This window comes from Carcharodon carcharias, chromosome 9, assembly GCF_017639515.1.
Source record: "Carcharodon carcharias isolate sCarCar2 chromosome 9, sCarCar2.pri, whole genome shotgun sequence".
Classification (NCBI taxonomy): Eukaryota; Metazoa; Chordata; class Chondrichthyes; order Lamniformes; family Lamnidae; genus Carcharodon; species Carcharodon carcharias.
This window is the reverse complement of record NC_054475.1, coordinates 19,471,347-19,487,271: the sequence shown is the minus strand read 5'-3', so window position 1 is coordinate 19,487,271 and position 15,925 is coordinate 19,471,347.

Here is a 15,925-nt window from a genome sequence, read left to right as displayed (position 1 = left end):
CTCGATTCAATTCTAGTATGTAACTCACTCACAAGTATCTGTTATTCCAAATATCAAACGGCGAATCCCTTGATTAGAGTCCAGTCTGTAATTCACTCACAAGTATCTGTTATTCTAAATATAAACCACATGGAACTCTTCAATTACATTCCAGTCTGTAATCGCTCCTGGGTACCAGTTATTCGACATATAAATCACTTCAAACTCGTCAATTAGATTTCAGTCTGTACTTGACTCCCAGGTACATGTTATTCTATACATAAACCTCCCAAGCCCCTCGATTAGATTCCAACCTGTAATTCACTCCTGGGTATCTGTTATTCTATATATACTCCCCACCGAACCCCTCGATTAGATTCCAGTTTGTGAGTCACTTCCGGTCATCTGTTATTCTATATGTAAACCAGCCTGAACCCCTCGATTATATTCCAGTTTGTAACTCACTCCCGGGTATCTGTTATTCTATACACAAAGCCCACCGACCGCTCGATTAGATTCCAGTCCACATCTCACTCCCGGGTGTCTGTCATCCTACATATAAACTCCCAATCCATTTCATTAGATTCCAGCCGGTAACTCATTACCAGTTATCTGTGATTCGATATTTAAACCCCACCGAACCCCTCAATCTAATTCCAGACTGTAACTCTTTCCCACGTATCTGTTATTCTATATAGCTCCTTGAACCCCTCTATTCGATTTCAGTCTGTAACTCACTCCAGAGTATCTGTTATTCCATATAAAAACCACCCCGAACCCCTCGATTAGATTCCAGTCTGTAACTCAGTGCCAGGTACCTCTTATTGTACACATAAATCTCACAAACCCCACAATTAGATTCCAGCCTGTAACTCACTCCAGGGTATCTGTTATTCTCTATATAAACCCAGATCAGATTTCAATCTGTAATTCACTCACCGCTATCTGTTATTCTGTATATAAGCCAACTCGAACCCCTTGATCAGATTCCAGTCTGTAACTCATTCACAAGTGTCTGTTACTCTATAGATAAATCAGCCTGAAACCCATGATTAGGTTCAAGTGTGTAACTCACTCCCAGGTACCAGTTATTCTTTATATAAACCCCCACTTGAACCCTTGATTTGATTCCAGGCTGTAACTCATCCCCAAGTATCTGTTATTCTGTGTATAAAGTCCCCCGACCCCTCGATTAGATTCCAGTCCATATCTCACTCCTGGATAGCTGTTATTCTATTTATAAACCTCCCAAACCCTCAATTAGATTCCAACCTGCAACTCACTCCAAGGTATTTGTTATTCTATATATAAATCACCCCGAATCCCTCGATTAGATTCCTGTCTGTAACTCACTCCTGGGCATTTGTTACTCTATATATAAACCCCCCGAACCCCTCGATTAGATTTCAGCCTGTTAATCATTCCCACATATCTGTTATTCTAAATATAAAACACACAGTACTCCTCGATTAGGTTCTAGCTTCTATCTCACACCAGGATATCTGTTGTCTACATCTAAACCCCACCCGAAATCCCTTGGTTAGATTCCAGCCTGTAACTCACTCGTGGTATCTGTTATCCTATATATAAATCTCCTCCCCGAAACCCTCGCTTAGATTCCAGTCTGTAATTCATTCACAAGTATCTGATATTTTATATGTAAACCACCCCCCCGAATGCCTCGATTAGAATCCAGTTTGTAATTCACTCCTGAGTATCTGTTATTCTCAATATAAACCACATCATACCCCTCGCTTAGATCTCAGTCTGTAACTCACTCCCGATTGTCAGTTATTCTACATATAAACCCCCTAAACTGCTTGATCTGATTCCAGTCTGTAACTCACACCCGGGCATCTGTTATTTTATATATAAACCACCCCAAATCCCTCGATTAGATTCCAGACTGTAACTCATTCCCGCGAATGTGTTATTCTACATGTAAACCAAATCATATACTTGGATTAGATTCCAACCTGTACCTCACTCCTGGGTATCTATCATTCTATATCTAAGCCCCACTGCAAACCCACGATTATATTCCATCCTGTGACTCACTCCCGGGTATAGTTTTATCATACATAAACCACCCTGAACTCGTCGATTAGATTCCAGTCTGTAACTCACTCTTGGGTGTCTGCTATTCTATATACAAACACCCTTGAACTTGTTGATTAGATTTCAGTCTGTGTCTCACTTGCATGTATCTGTTATTCTATTTATATAACCCACCCCCCACCACCCACCACTCCCGATCCCCTCGATTAGGTTCCCACCTGTAGCTCATTCCTGGGTTTCTGGTATTCTATATATAAACCACCCCAAAACTCCCGGTTAGCTTCCAGCCTGTATCTCACTCACAGTAATTCCAGCCTGTACCTCATTCACACTGCCCAAAATTCCATATATAGATCCCCGGAACCCCTCAAATAGATTCCAACCTGGAACCCACTGCAGGGTTATATTCTTGTACTTGTTTTGTTGGCATGGGACATGGTATATCCTCTAACACAAGGCAGTTCCTGAAAAATCAGGAACTGGCCTCTACATCACCTCAGCGATTGATAAATTGTATGATATCACAATCTAACAATGGGTAACCTTAGGGACATTGATTAAAACAAATGATGTTGTCCAGTATGTGTGTCCAACATGCTTCCTGCTAGTTCAGTTCTTTTATGGTATAAATATTGGAACAACAACAGTAGGATTTTTAGATTTGTTGGATTCACTAGAGTGTCTCCCAAAGTAAAGTTTTCACCACTGTAGTGTAGTGATGATAGTTTTCCCCTTAATTGGGATAGAGGTATCTTGCTAGCCTTGATAGCTTTCTACTCAAGGAGTTAGGTAAATACTACTTTAAATATTGATGGCTATCATAAATATATCCCTGGAACATCATTAAGATTTGGATTTTCCATGAGAAACAAGATTATACTTACTTCTCCTATAATTATCAATGTTGTGATCACCATCAAAAGTAAATTACATGTTTGGTTCTTTAATTAAATTTTATATAATTTATAAAGTATATTGTCTCATAGAGTCTTCTATATCCGAATTCAAAAACCCATCTCCATGGACTCTTCAGTGGAGAAGTACATTATTGAGTTGTTTGAATTTGACTAAAACTTGTTAAAAAGGCTATCTGGAGGATGCTAATATTCTCTGGTGGTTCCATTCCTTCGGGGAGAGTTAGATCAGTTCTTCAGAAACATTTAAGTGTTTGTGACGCCTGTCTTTCTCAACCTTAAATGAGAGTGATCATCCAATGAATACACTTGATCCGAAATAGTCCCAAGAAAGGGGCTGGGATTATAATCCATTTCAGTTTGATTGTAAAATCATGTTACAGCTGATGTTGTATCACAAATTGAAAGGTGACTAGGCTCAGACCAGAATAAAGGTGAATAAGGAAATAGAGAACTGGTGCCTGAAAGTAATCTAGATCAACGCAAGGAGTAAATAAATTCCTGGATACTTTATGCAAAATGATTCTTTTAATTAATTTGTCTATTTATTACTGTTTTCAGATGAGTCATTAACATTGACTTGGGTGTGCAGGGTAACATTTGAAAATTTGGAGAGGGAATAAAACTTTGAAGCATTGTGAGCTGTGAGGAGGATAGAGATAAACTTCAAGAGGACATAAACTGGCTTGGCGAATGGGCAGACAAGTGAAAGATGAAGTTTAATGCAGAGAAGTGTGAAGAGATTCATTTTGGTAGCAAAGATGCAGAGAGGCAAGTGCACAATTCTAAAGGGGATGCAGGATCAGTGGGACCTGGGGGGTATATGTGCACTAATCGTTGAAGGTGGCAAGACAGGTTGAGGCCATATTTAAGAAGGCATTTCGGATTCTGGGCAATAGGAGGTTATGGCAAAACTTTATTAAGCACTGTTTCGGCTTCAATACTTGGAGTATTGCATCCAGTTCTGGGCAAACACTCAAACTCCCAGGACAGGGACTGCATGGGGTTAGATACAGAGTAAAGCTCCCTCTACACTGTCCCAATCAAACACTCCCAGGACAGGTACAGCACGGGGTTAGATACAGAGTAAAGCTCCCTCGACACTGTCCCTATCAAACACTCCCAGGGCAGGTACAGCATATGGTTCGATACAGAGTAAAGCTCCCTCTACACTGCCCCATCAAACATTTCCGGGGCAGGTATTAAAATGTTTCATAATTTTAAAACTTCTCTTAAATCTCCTCTTGTTGGTTCTAGTCCTAGCATCTCACCTCTCTACTTATAAATCTCAATCCCCATTCCTGGCATGTCCTGGCATAGCCACATTGTTCGCTGTCTGTTTAATATCCTCCCTATAAGAGCCTCAAAACCCAATTGTTACTGTGGCCTAGTCAGTGGTTTACATTTGTCCATCATTACTGCTTTCCCTTAAACTCTTAATCTCTGATCTATCCTATTGATAAAAATTGGAATGTTTATCTGCTTCGAAAGCTCTGAATTAATTTCACAATGTTAGAAAAGTAACTCCACTGAAGCAAGTAGTTGTTAATAATTTATTTGGAAAATAACAGTTATTTTGTAAAATTGCAAAACCATTGTGAAGGGAGAGGGCTAAAATGCTGGGCAAAAACAAGAAGAGATGTTATTGTGCAATGTTGAGGACAGCTCTCGAACATTTCAGATTGTTGCACATAAATTACCTGTACTTTTAAACTGCAGTCACTTTTCTAATCCAATTAAGAAAGGCACAAGAGTAATGAGACAAAAAACAGTTAGTTTGTTTCTTTGTTGTTGCTTGTTATGACTGATGCAGTTGGTGAAGCTGAGTTATTTAAAAATCCCAAAGGGAAACTTTAAACAACTGCCATAATCTATATTCTCAATTGGTATGTTTGAGATGCAGCTCTAAATTCAGGAATCAGACCACTAGTTCTCCAGAGGTTTTATATTAAACTAAATAAAATAATTTATTAAGTTGCAACACATTAAATACATATGCATGAATACAAATTATTATTATCATTACTTTTAACAATCTCCCAAACTAATCTATTAAGGCACAGCAACCCATAGACTTAACCAGACATCAGGCAAAGCATTTTCACCTTACAAATTCAAAATGAGATTCTTTTCACTTTGGTTCCTGTGGAGACAGTTGGAGACTTACAGCTGCTTTGATCTTACATTGCCTCTGCTTTGCCCACATGAAAACTGCTATCGGTTATATCCAGCACGTTGCATTGAAAATCAATTCTCATTGTATCACCAGCCACTTTGAACTCCAACTCTTCTAACAATGAAATCCCTTTCATAGCATCAATTTTTATTAGTAATGTAAACATATTGCTTGGTGTCTGCTAGCTAGGTGCCAGATTTCACCCCCATTCTTGAATGCTCTATTCCAAAAATGCAAATGCACTCTATCTCTCTTACATCTCAAAACTAGTGCACATCAGAGCACCCAGACTAGCTGGCTTTAATCCAATTAAGACACACCCATAGACTAAAGCTCTATTTTAAAATAAAAATATTTTCTAATGATATTATATACATTAACAACTTCATGATATTGCTTGAAAGAGGAATATTGTCCAGTGAACTTTGTTTTCCACCTGATAGCATGGTTGAGGCCTTGGTTTAACTTCTCACCTGAAAGGTGGCACTCCCAACAGTGTAGCACTCCCTCAGTACTACTGCTCTGACAAGGCAGTACCCCCCCTAGTACAGCTGCGAAATGTTGGCCTAAAGCATGGGCTCAAGATCTGCGGTAGAACTTGAACTTAGAATTTTCTAAAGGAGTAGGAAAGGAAACAAGACAAAGTATAAAGTAATTCATACCTGTAAATATCAAGTTCAGACAGCAGGGAAAATGTAAAGCAGCTTCCATATTTTCTGGAGGAGCCATTTAACGTGAAATATCTTCCAAGTGACGAGAGGGAGTAAATCTGATTTTTGTACTCACAACTTTTAACATTTTAATTCTCAATTACCAAGTCACTTGTTGCCTGGTAACAGCTGATGGCAAACCTCCCGGACAGATACACTCTTGTCTCAAAAGGATCCTGAGAATTTGACTGTTTATCTGAAAGTTAAAAGATTCTCTCTAAGTGCCCTGCCCTCTTCCCTGTATCATTAACCATTGTTGAGTCTCCAGTTATTCAATTCTATAATAAACAATATCCTTGTTTTAGTGCTAATGGATGCAAAGCACAGCACTCCCCGACCTCAATATTAATGGGATGGGTTTGCAAAAGAGGGTGAGACTTCTCTCATGTGGTTCCGATCTTATCTGTTTACTCATAGCCAGAGAATCATTTGCAATGGCTTCTCTTCCTGCTCCTACATCATTACCTCGATGCCGCCAAAGGATCTATCCCTGGCTCCTTCCTATTTCTCATCCACATACTGCCCTCGGTGACATCATCCAAAGGCACAGCATTTGTTTTCACGCCTGTATTGACGACACCCTGCTCTGCCTCACCACCACCTATCTTAACTTCACCACTGTTGCTAAACTATCAGACATCAATACTGGAGGAGCAGAAATTTCCTCCAACTAAATATTTGGAAGATTGAAGCCATTGTTCTCCATTCCTGCTTCAAATTCCCTGTTCCCTGGCAACTGACTCCATCCCTCTCCCTATCTGAAATTAAGCCAGTCTGTTCACAAAATTGATGTCACATTGGACCTCACGATTGCACCATCACCAAAACCACCTATTCCCACCTCCGTAACACCACCTGAATTTGTCTCTGTCTCAGTTTATCTGCTGCTGCAAATCTCATTCATGCCTTGATTATCTCTACACTCAATCATCCTGGCACATTCCTGGATGGTCTCCTACATTCTACCCTCTGTAAACCTGACGTGACTTAACATACAAATCCCGCTCCACTGTCACCTCTGTGTTGACTGACCTACATTACTTCCTGGTCAAGCAACGTCTTGATTTTAAAATTCTCACCCTTGTTTTCAAATCCCTCCATGGCCTCGCCCCTCCCTATCCCTGTGATCTCCTCCAACCCCACAACCCTCCAAGATTTCTGTGCGCATCTAATTTTGGGCTTGTGTACATCCCAAGTATTAATTCCTCCACCATAGACGGCTGTGCCTGGCTCTGGAATTCCTTCCGTACACCCTTCATCTCTCTGCCTCACTTTTAACCTTTAAGCTGCTCCTTAAAATGTACCTCTTTGACCAAGCTCTTGGCCAATTGCTTATGGTGCTTGGTGTCATATTTGATTTTAGAATGCTCCAGTGAAGCATCTTGGATATTTTATTATGTTAAGGGCGCTGTATAAATGTCAATTGTTGTTGTTGTTGAACCTAATGTTGAGTGCTTTTAAATAATTCAGTTAAATATCTCATTAGAGTGTTTCCCCATGAGCAATTGAAGGAAGTTAATCATCCATTTCCTCTCACCCACTAAAAGCCTCTAGCTAAAAAAGTGATCATTTGGTGACTGTTCAGGGAGTTGCTCCATATAGGAGAGGAATTTCTCAGCAGGGGGGCAGCAAGACAGGGTAAACCAAACAATTTCTGTTCCTCCCACTGACTTCCAGGAGTCAAGCTGAAGAAATGTGGGGCTGATTTTTTAGCTTGGTGGGCGGGCCCACGCTTGACCCGACCGAGCGTAAAATGACGCGCGATATTACGGTCGGCGGGCACACGCCGGAGTCAGTAGGGCACCCATCGACAATTGAAAGGCCTGTTATGGCTATTATAGAGGTCAGGAAAAGAAATGTATTGACACCGTCCAACCTCCCAGTGGGCAGGCAGGTGAAAAGGCCAAGCGGCCCTTTGCTTTTATTTGGAAACCTCATCCACGGGCGAGATGAAGATTCCAACATCAAATAAAAATAAGATAAAAATTTTAAAATGTATATTTACTAACATGTGACAGAGTCGCATTTTGGCAGAGTCACATGAGGGGACATGTTTTATAACATTTTTAAGATCTTCACTTTTTATTTTGAAAACGTCATCTCCCCGAGGCAGCTCTGGGCCTCAGGGAGATTTTCAAGCGCCCACTTGTGCGCACGGCCGAAGTTCGCGCTCGCCCTTCTCCCCCACCATAGGCAGTGCTGAGCACTGTCACTCATGTTTCACGCTGGTTGGGCCTTCATTAGCCTGCTCAGCGCAAAATCCCGACGCGGCCCTGTCTGCAGGCAGGCGGGTAGCTTCCCGACTGTCCCCGCCCGCCCCCCACCAAGCCCATGGATATATTGGCTCTGAAATTCCTCTGCATTCAGTCAGTTCCTGGCCTGACCCCACTGGGATGTCAGGGGCTTGAAGTGGAGTTAGATCAAGGACTCGGTTAAGCCAGTGGTGCAGTTAAATTGGATGCTTGGCTAAACTGAGCCTTTGCTGATTCTGGATCTTTCCGCTGGGGCAGCATTTCTGACTGGCTGCACAAGCTAAACTAGTGGCAGAGTCAAGGCAGCGAAGGCAGGAAGAGGAGGCCATTCCGCCCTCAAGCCTGTTCTACCATTAAATTGGATCGTGGCTGGACACAAGTTCAAGGTGAGGGGCAGGAGGTTTAGGGAGATGTGAGGAAAAACCTTTTTACCCAGAGGGTGGTGACGGTCTGGAATGCGCTGTCAGGGAGGGTGGTGGAGGCAGGTTGCCTCACATCCTTTAAGAAGTACCTGGATGAGCACTTGCCACGTCATAACATGCAAGGCTATGGGCCAAGTGCTAGTAAATGGGATTAGGCAGGTAGGTCAGGTGTTTCTCACGTGTCGGTGCAGACTCAATGGGCTGAAGGGCCTCTTCTGCACTGCGTGATTCTGTGATCTATATGTGAACTGCATTTACTCTCCACTTCCAACAAAAATCTATTAATCTCAACTTTGAAAGCTTTAATTGGATCCTTTGATGAGGAATGACTTCCTGATTTGATTCCTGAATGACCTAGCTGTAATTTGAAGGTGATGCTCCTTGTTCTAGATGCTCCCACTGGAACAAATAACTTTCCACATCTACACTGTTGAACCATTTTATCATTTTGCACACCTCAATTACATCACCCCTTATTCTTCTAAATGGAAAACAAACCAAATTTATGCAGCCTTTCCTCATAATTTAACTCTTTTACCCCCAGTATCATTCTGCTGATTCTATGCTGCACTTCCCCCTTCTCCAAGGCCAATGTATCCATCCTGAGACGTGGGGTCCAGACTGAACACACTCAGTCCAGATACAGTTCGATCAAAGTTCTGTAAACTGAAGCGTAACTTCCTCATGACTGTATTCCAAATTGCTTGAGAAGGAAGCCAATATAGTATTCAATTGGCCTTTTGAATATGTTTTGTACCCGAGTCCTGACTTTTGTACCTGGATCTGTGCTTCTCCAAACTTTCTGGTCTCTCGCCATTTAGAAGATATTTCAATTTGTCATTCTTGGATCTAAACTTGATGACCTCACCCTTTTCCATTTTGACTCTATCCATCACCGTTTGACTCAATCTCTCTATTCCTTTCTCTTTCCAGACACATAACTGTTCATCCCATTGAAGTGTCATAAGCAAATTTGATTGTACAGCATTATATTTCTTCATCCACGTCAGTGACTAATGTGGTGAAAAGCTGATCCCTCTGTCATCCCAAGAGACCACCACTTGCCTCATCCTTCAGATTCCAGAACATTGCCTTTATTTATAATCTTCATCCATTCCAATGCACTCCTGGATGCCCCCTCCCTATCCATGTAACCTCCTCCAGCGCTACAACCTTCTGAAATCTTTGAGCTCCTCTAATTCTGACCTCTTAAGTGTCCTTGATTTTAATTACTCCACTATTGATGGTTGCATCTTCAGCTGCCAGGGCACTAAGCTCTGGAATTCATTCCATAAACCTCACTACCTTTCTCCCCTCCTTGAAGATGCTGCTTCAAGCCTACCTTTTTGACCAAGATTTTGGTCACTTGACCCAAATATCTCTTTGTGTGGCTCAGTCAAACTTTGTTTGACAATATTCATGTGATGGGCCTTGGAATGATCTATTACAGTAGAAGTGCTGTATCAATACAAATAATTGTAGCTGTTATTTGTGTTATTCCAAACAATTACCGACCCACATGTACCTGATGAACAAATGAAAAGTAAGCGTGACTCGGAATCTAACCTTGTGCTGTCCATGCCCTTGGAGTGTTGCAGGCAGTGTAGAGGGAGCTTTATCCTGTATCTGTATCTAGTGTTCATACACTATGAACTTATGAAGTATAAAGCTAAAATTTGACACTTTCCTTTGAAATAAAATGGAGGTGAGAGGTCAGGTGACCTATTCTTTCCTGCCAATACACATGGATGTACAAGACTCTCTGAGCTGATCTTCATGACTGAGCAAGTTTGACAAAGTAATTCAAATGCAAATGACCTTTCTAGACATATCTTCAAGAAATCATTAAAATGCAAAAGATATTTCCTGCACTCAATGGCTGCACTTCTCCAAATAATTAAAGAAACTGGTTTCATAATACTGTTTGTAGACCCTTTGACTCCAGAATTGAAATCTAGAAATTGGGTGTGAATAAAAGCCCTGTTCTCCCATGAAGGCATGTGAATGGGTGATATTCGGACTCCATTGTTTGACAATGGCCTAGCTGTCAGAAACTATTTGTGAGGCCAATGGCATGAGATGCTCTGGTCACATGACTGAAACTAGAGGTGGGATTTTCTGGGCCCACCCACCATCAGGATCATCCGGATTCCCTGAAAGTCAATGGACTTTTGACTGGGCCACCGAATGTCCCACAGTGGGGCCGGCCACAGTGGGGCCGGAAAATCCCGGCCTAGGTTTCTGATAAAGAGATTTAATCAGCCACTTTGGAGCAGAGAAAGAGGGATATCTTGACCAGTGAAGCAGCAGCATCCTGTCTAAGAACATCAGTAGGCAGAGATTCAGGCTGGCCACACCTCTCTTCTTGAAGAACCCAACCTGAGTTTCACTGCTGGAGTGGAACAAGAGAAATCTGCTACTGTGAACAATGAGCAACACCAAATTCATCTTCCTAAAACTTCAAGACTCTTTCCTTCAGTGGTCCAAACAAAGAATTACAGTCCGGCAACATTTCACAACGTCACCTCAAGAAAATGCAAGTGTAACAGAGAACTCAAAAACTCTTAACACAAAATGCATGCTGTTTCTTGAACACAATCTTCTTCTGAGTGTGTGAGTAGCTGTATGAATGTTCAGCTGGGTGTATATGCGTATATATTCAGATGTTGAATAATAAACATTTATCTTTCCTTTCGAGCTTATGTGAAAACCTGACATTTGTCTGTTCCTGTTGGTTACAGCTCAGGGGTTAAAACACTCTTCTCTCAAAACACTATATTCGGTCAGTGGAGAGGAGAAAAGGCGAGCCATTCCTATCACCTCTGCCCTGTCTCTCATGCTAACCCCATGCTGTACCTGTCCTGGGAGTGTTTGATGGAGATAGTGTAGAGGGAGATTTACTCTGTATCTAACCCTGTGCTGTATCTGCCCTGTGAGTGTTTGACGGGGACAGTGTAGAGGGAGATTTACTCTGTATCTAGCGCTGTGCTGTACCTGCCCTGTGAGTGTTTGACGGGGCAGTGTAGAAGGAAGTTTACTCTGTATCTAACCCCATGCTGTACCTGCCTTGGGAGTGTTTGATGGAGACAGTGTAGAAGGAGCTTTATTTTGTATCGAGCCCCGTGCTGTACCTGCCATGGGAGTGTTTGACGGGGACAGCGTAGAGGGAGCTTTATATTGTATCTAACCACGTGCTGTACGTATCTTGGGAGTGTTTGAGTTCCTGTTGATGCAAAGCTAGATGGGAAGGTAAGCTGTGAGGAGGACACAGAGTGGCTGCAAAGAGATATAGGCAGGTTAAATGAGTAGGCAACAAGATGGCAGATGGATTATAACGTAGGGAAATGTGAAAAGTGAAGTACGGAGGTTCCCAGCATCACAGATGTAAATCTTCAGCCAATTCAATTCACACTACATGATATCAAGAAATGGCTGAAAGCATTGGATACTGCAAAGGCTATGGGCCCTGACAAATATTCCAGCAATAGTGCTGAAGACTTGTGCTCCAGAACTTGCCGCGCCCCTAGCCAAGCTGTTCCAGTATAGCTACAACATGGCATCTACCCGGCTATGTGGAAAATTGCCCAGGTATGTCCTGTACACAAAAAGCAGGACAAATCCAACCCGGACAATTACCGCCCCATCAGACTACTCTCCATCATCAGTAAAGTGATGGTAGGGGTCATCAACAGTGCTATCAAGCGGCACTTGCTTAGCAATAACCTGCTCACTGACACCCAGCTTGAGTTGCGCCAGGGCCACTCAGCTCCTGGCCTCATTACAGCCTTGGTTCAAACATGGACAAAAGAGCTGAGATCCCAAGGTGAGGTGAGAGTGACTGCCCTTCACATCAAGGCAGCATTTGACTGAGTGTGGTATCAAGGATCCCTAGCAAAACTGGAGTTAAAGGGAATCAGAGGAACAACTCTCTGCTGGTTAGATTCATACCTAGCACAAGGGAATATGGTTGTAGTTGTTGAAGGTCAGTCACCTAAGTTACAGGAGTTCCTCAGGGTAGTGTCTTTGGCCCAACATTCTTCATTTGCTTCATCAATGACCTTCTTTCCATCATAGGGTCAGTCGTGGGGATGTTCGCTGATCATTGTACAATGTTCCGCACAATTCACGACTGCACAGTTACTGAAGCAGTCCATGTCCTAATGAAGCAAGGCCTGAAAAATATCCAGGCTTGGACTGACAAGTGGTAAGTGACATTTGCACCACACAAGTGCCAGGCAATAACTATCTCCAACAAGAGAGAATCTAACCATCGCCCCTTGATGTTCAATGGCATTACCATTGCTGAATTCCCTACTATCAACATCCTGGGGGTTACCATTGACCAGAAACTGAATTGGACTAGCCATGTAAATACTGCAGCTACAAAAGTAGGTCAGAGGCTAGGAATCCTGCAACGAGTAACTCACCTCCTGACTCCCCAAAGCCTACCCTCCATCTACAAGACACAAGTTAGAAGTATGATGGAATACTTTCCTCTTGACTGGATGAGTGCAGCTCCAATGCTTGCAAAGCTTGACACAATACAGGACAAAGCAATCTGCTCGATTGGCACCACATCCACAAGCATTTATTCCCTCCACCACCGACACACAGTGGCAGCAGTGTGAAATGTCAGGAAGATATAATAATTCTCATAGTGTTATTGGAATTTATTGGAAAATAGTGGTATCTGTGTCTAAAAGTGCATGTGTGTGTGTGTGTGTGTGTGTATGTGTGTGTGACTTAATTGGATTAAAGGCAGCTGGTCTGAGGGCTTTGATGTGGTAGAAGATGAGCTAGGTTTGAATGTTAATAGGTAAACATAGGTGTCAAAGGAACATTTGCATTTTTAAATAAACCAGACTAGATTGATTTCAAAAGAGGGAGTGAAATGTGTCAACTAGCCAGCTGAAGTTCAGAAACAGTGTGTTTATTTTTCCCAAAGATTACCGGTAAATCGTTGCACTATGGGAGATTTTTATTATCAGCAAGGTAAAGTCCAAAGACATAGTGAAACAATGGGAATTTTCATTCAAAGCAAAAATATGTATAGAGGAGCGAAGGCTGTGTGTAAGGGAAGCATTTTAAGATCTAACAAGTGTGAAATGCCTTCAGCATCTATGCCTCAAGCTGCTGTCTTCACAGAACTGAAGTTAAGGAAACTCACTTTGAAGTGGATTGTCCAGTTTACCATGTTTCTTTGCTTGAGTCTTTTAAAATCTATGTGTCTTACAGTTGCCTTAATGAAAGAGTAAATAGGAATTAACTTAACTAGGGGATTTAGAAGTTATCTTAGTAGTAATTTATGGATCTATGTATGTATTTAAAATCATTTCTTTGATTAATAAAGGTTTAATACAGTTTTGTCAGAAACTTGGTGGCCTTATTACTACTGAATTCAATACATGCATCTTGAAATTTATGCAAATTGCAAAACAGTTGTGGCAGTTATTTCAAGTTTCTCTTTGGGATTTGAGCAGCTCAACATTTACCATCAGCTGTGCCATAACAGTACCATCTACGTTAGTCTTTATTGTAAGGGAATTGCAGAACAAGAATAAAGAAGCCTTGCTATAGTTGTACAGGGTTTTGGGAAAACTACATCTGGAGTGCTGTGTGCAGTTTTGGTCTCCACATTTAAGAAAGGATACACTTGCATTGGAGATGGTACAGCGAAGTTTCTCTCGACCTTGGAAAGGATTATTCTATGATAAGGAGCTGAGTTAATTGGGCTTCTATTCTCTGGAGTTTAGAAGAATGAGAGGCGACATCATTGAAACCGACAAGATTCTGAAGGGGTTTGATGGATTGGACGCTGAGAAGTTGTCTCCGCTGGTTAGGGAATGTAAAACAGGGGGAAGTGAACTAAGACTGGTAATGAAGCAATTATCAGGCATTTTCCAAGAGTAATCAAATTTTACCAGCGCCTTATGGGGCTTTCACTGTGTCTGCAGTTCGTGAACTCATAGAAGGCAAGTGTACTGCAGGAAGTCAGAGCACCATGAAAATAAAATGTTACCTGCATGTTCGAGATTCAACTTAGTAAAACTGAAGGTCGTCCACAGGCTGAACCTCTCAACTTCATGATTCTCCCCTGAGGACTAATGTCACGGACTGTGCTTGTGGGATGAAGTTGCTACTGTTTCCTCCAGCCATTTCGCTCCTTCATTTAATCCATCCTCCCTCGGCCCATTCACCTCAGCAGCATTCTCACTGCAGGCACAGTGAAGGCTGCCAGCAATCACATGCACTTAATCACTCTCCACCTCCTCAGCCCACCCGCTCTCCCTAAATGGACAATGATCCCTGGGGCAGCCTCTTAATTGGACACTTTGCAGAAGATTAGCTGGCCGTCCTGCTGCTATTACAAGCAAACATGGCAGGATGAGGCCCTTCTACATACATTAATCGGTGGTGGGGCAGGAAGGCTAACCATGAGCTTTCCTGCCTCTGACTTCATCGGGGCAGAGTGGGGAAAGGGTGCCCACCCTCACCCTCCCACCCAAATGAATGCACCTGGGAATCCGCCAACTCCACACTCGCTTTGAGCTCATCACCGCCTTCTCAAGGGCAACTAGGGATGGGCAATAAATGCTGGTCCAGCCAGTGAAGCTCACGTCCCCTGATGAATAATAGAAAAAATTAAATTCCACCACTGTCACAGAAACACGGACTTGTTACAACACAGGATAGGCTCTTCAGCAATCAGGTGTATCCTACCGTCTCCCTCCATGAGCACCTGGTCTACACCCATTTCCTGATCAATCCCCCATCCTTAGATAACTCTTTCTTTCACCAACCATTTAATTAAATGATTAAAGGTTCTTCATTAAGACTATGTTCTTTTTTATATAACTGTGTGACATAATTTGCAACAAAATATGTGAACACCGATTGGGATTTCTACAGTTTTTTAAATAGAGATATCATTATCTGAAATACTAACAGCAGAGAAACAGGCACTGGATATTACAACAGTCAGGAGGAAGGATGGAAATATGGTCAAAATATATTTGGGGAGAATTAGCAAGGAGAGGTTTTTGAAGGAATGGGGGAATTTTATGAACATAGGGCCAGGAGTAGGCCATTCAGCCCGTCGAGCCTGCTCCACCATTTAAATAAATTATGGCTGATAATCTACCTCATCATCACCCTCCCATGCTATCCCCATACCCCTTGATATCCTTAGTCTCCAGAAATCTATCGATTTCTGTCTTGAACATGTTCAATGATTGAGCTTCCACAGCCTCTGGGGTAGAGAACTCCAAAGACTCATCACCCTCTGAGTGAAGAAATTCCTCCTCACCTCAGCCTTAAATGGCCTGCCCCTTATCCAAAGATTATGTCCTCTGGTTTTAGACCTACCAGCCAGGGGAAACATCTTACCTACACCCACCCTGTCACGCCCCTTAAG